Source organism: Acomys russatus, chromosome 9 (genome assembly GCF_903995435.1).
Source record: "Acomys russatus chromosome 9, mAcoRus1.1, whole genome shotgun sequence".
Lineage (NCBI taxonomy): Eukaryota > Metazoa > Chordata > Mammalia > Rodentia > Muridae > Acomys > Acomys russatus.
Genome location: NC_067145.1, coordinates 51,201,421 through 51,204,503, shown reverse-complemented (window position 1 = coordinate 51,204,503; position 3,083 = coordinate 51,201,421). Strand labels below are relative to the sequence as shown.

The window sequence follows — 3,083 nt, the reverse complement described above, 5'->3', positions numbered from 1 at the left end:
ATTCCAGGATTCAAGAACCCAGAAGCCTTCCAGAGGTTCACACTGTATTTCCATGTCGACCAATATCAACACTAGTTGCTTACAAAGTTATTACAAGGATTCAGATTGACATGACTGTTGTCGTATTGAGTCATACGCTTGATTACTTGGGACAACTGGTTGCTTTTCCCTGCCTATTTTACTGCACATTATATACAGTGCCATCAAAGTGAGAGTCATGAGTACTCTATGTTAGAAACATAGATGAACATTTTTGCAGCTTTCCAAAATGTCAGAATTTATTGAGCAGCAGTAAATTAAAAGCTATGCTGTTTTTATTAGCTGAAGTTTGCCAAGTTGTCCTGATATCTTTTTCCAAATGGCTGTTGGCAGGGATGGGATTTCTCACTCCAGAAGCCAAATAAAATAATGCCAGCTGGGTGCACTGGTGAACATCTCTAATCTCAGCACTCTGGGAGGCAGAAGCAGGTGGATCTCTGTGAGTTCGAAGCCAGGCTGGTCTACAAAGTGAGTTAAGGATAGCCAAGGATACCCTGAGAAACCCTGTCTTGGAAAAAAAAGAAAAGGAAGAAAGAAAAAAGAAAGAAAGAGGAAAGAAAAAAATCAATGCCTGGTATAGGATACCTCTCTCAACTCAGAGACCCTCAAAAACTAGACCCTCAAAACAACGCAAGTGGATGCTATTGCTGTTGGGAACAAGGCAAGACTGGTACACTCACAAACTTACAGCAGCTGTGGTTGCCTACGTAAGACCTGCATGAGATCAGACCAAGCAATATTTGAGCATGGAATGGGAAAGAAGTTGAAGAACTGAGCCCTCACTGAGGTGCTATGGACTGCCAATGGCTTCTGGAAAGAGGAAGAGACATTTTTCATTAAGATTATAGTTCCTAGTAGGTTACCCATACTCCAGGATATAGCCACACACAGAAATATATGGACAGCACAAGTTGGAATTGATGGTTATTAAATTTAAAAGAAAAAAAGAGGAGGAGGAGGAAGAGGAGGAGGGGGAGGGGGAGAAGGAGGAGGAGGAGGAGGAGGGAGCTGGGGAGATGGCTCAGAGGTTAAGAGCATCGTCTGCTCTTCCAAACGTCCTGAGTTCAATTCCCAGCAACTACATGGTGGCTCACAACCATCTATAATGAGATCTGGTGTCCCCTTCTGGCCTGCAGGTGTACATGAAGGTAGACTGCTGTATAAAAATAATAAATACAGAAGAAGAAGAAGGAGGAGGAGGAGGAGGAGGAGGAGGAGGAGGAGGAGGAGGAAGAAAACAGAAAATTGGGTGACTGGAGGTCTGGTAGTGCACATGGGAGGCGTTAAGGGGAAGACTCAGTGGTAAAAATTATACAAAAATATTATACTAAACCATCAAAGAAATAATAAAAAAGAAACTCATGAAGTACCTACTTATAATGCAACCACGTACACATTATATGATCTGGAGATGGAGACAAATACAAAAAAAATTTAACTCTTGCACTACACAATCCACAACATACAGTAATATATGGATATAAGTAGGCCACACAAACAGGTTAAGAAAGCCATAGCAGGGTTCAAAGAGGCTTTACTGGGGGCAGAAAGAGTGAGAGAGCCCAGACAAGATGTTAGCAAACTCAGCGGGAAAGCTGCTGCGATGTTATTAGAAAGCCAAGGCAGGAGGCTGCAAGTTTGGACTGAGTGTGAGGGTTGAGCTGAGCTGGGAAGGCAAAGTGTAGAAGCCTGGAGTCCACAGACGCAGGGTGCTGGTCCCTAGGACCATAGAGGTGATGTGCAGGATCATGCCCAGACAAAGAGTAGGCCATATTAGAAATAGAGACCAAGCCAAAGCAAAGCCCATAAACACACACAAACACCTGAAACACTCACGCACAAATTAATTAATTAAAAATGTTAAGATGATGCAGTCCTATATCCCCTTCATGGCGTCGGTAGGGACCTGGGCGCTGCGCGCAGCGGTGATTGAGCTGTGAGTTTGGTGGGCGGGCGCCGAGCCACGTGCCCTCCCACCCCCTCCACCCCCTCCCCCACCCCCGGACTCTTCACCCTGATGCTGCACAGGTGCTGAGCCCGCCTGGGTCCGGACGATGGTAAAGTATTTCCTGGGCCAGAGCGTGCTCCGAAGTTCCTGGGACCAAGTGTGCGTTGCCTTCTGGCAAAGGTACCCGAATCCCTACAGCAAACATGTCTTAACTGAAGACATAGTGCATCAGGAGGTGACTCCTGACCAGAATCTTCTGTCCCGGAGACTCTTGACCAAGACCAACAGGATGCCACATTGGGCAGAGCGACTGTTTCCTGCCAACGTTGCTCACTCGGTGTACATCCTGGAGGACTCTGTTGTGGACCCATAGAATTAGACCGTGACCACCTTCACCTGGAACATCAACCATGCCCAGCTGATGGTGGTGGAGGAACGATGTGTTTACTGTGTGAACTCTGACAACAGCGGCTGGACCGAAATCCGTCGAGAAGCCTGGGTCTTTTCTAGCTTATTTGGCGTCTCCAGAGCTGTCCAGGAATTTGGTCTTGCCCGGTTCAAAAGCAGTGTGACCAAGACAATGAAGGGCTTTGAGTACATCTTGGCCAACCTACAAGGTGAGCCCCCTTCCAAAACGCTTGTTGAGACAGCCAAAGAGGCCAAGAGAAAGCAAAGGAGACAGCACTGGCAGCTACGGAGAAGGCCAAGAACCTGGCCAACAAGGCCGCCACCAAGCAGCAGCAGCAGCAGCAGCAGCAGCAGCAGCTGGTGTAACGTGCTTCTGCTCCCTTCTCCCCGGTGTGCTTGAATATTAAAAACCAGAGGACCTGCAGCCCTCTCTGCTGTCTGAGTGGTGGGTCAGGGTGCGGTCCGGTCAGCATCTGCAGGACACCCAAGCTTGGTATCCACTAAGCAGAGAGCTGCAGTGACTTGCCCAAGGTCACAAGCAGGTGAAGTGGAAATACATGCTAGATTGTACGCTCCACGAGGGCAGGGCTCCTTGTTTTATTCTCTGGTGTGTCCCAAGTACCCCGAACAATATTTAGCACATAATAGGCACTCAATAAACACGATTTGATTGCCCCCCCCCCAAAAA

At 47.6% G+C, this 3,083-nt stretch overlaps 1 pseudogene; it reads left to right on the top strand.

Annotated features, from left to right (window-relative positions):
- The first annotated feature begins 2,068 nt into the window (after positions 1-2,068).
- On the top strand, positions 2,069-2,761 carry LOC127193639 (PRELI domain-containing protein 1, mitochondrial-like; annotated as a pseudogene).
- The last annotated feature ends 322 nt before the right edge of the window (positions 2,762-3,083 follow it).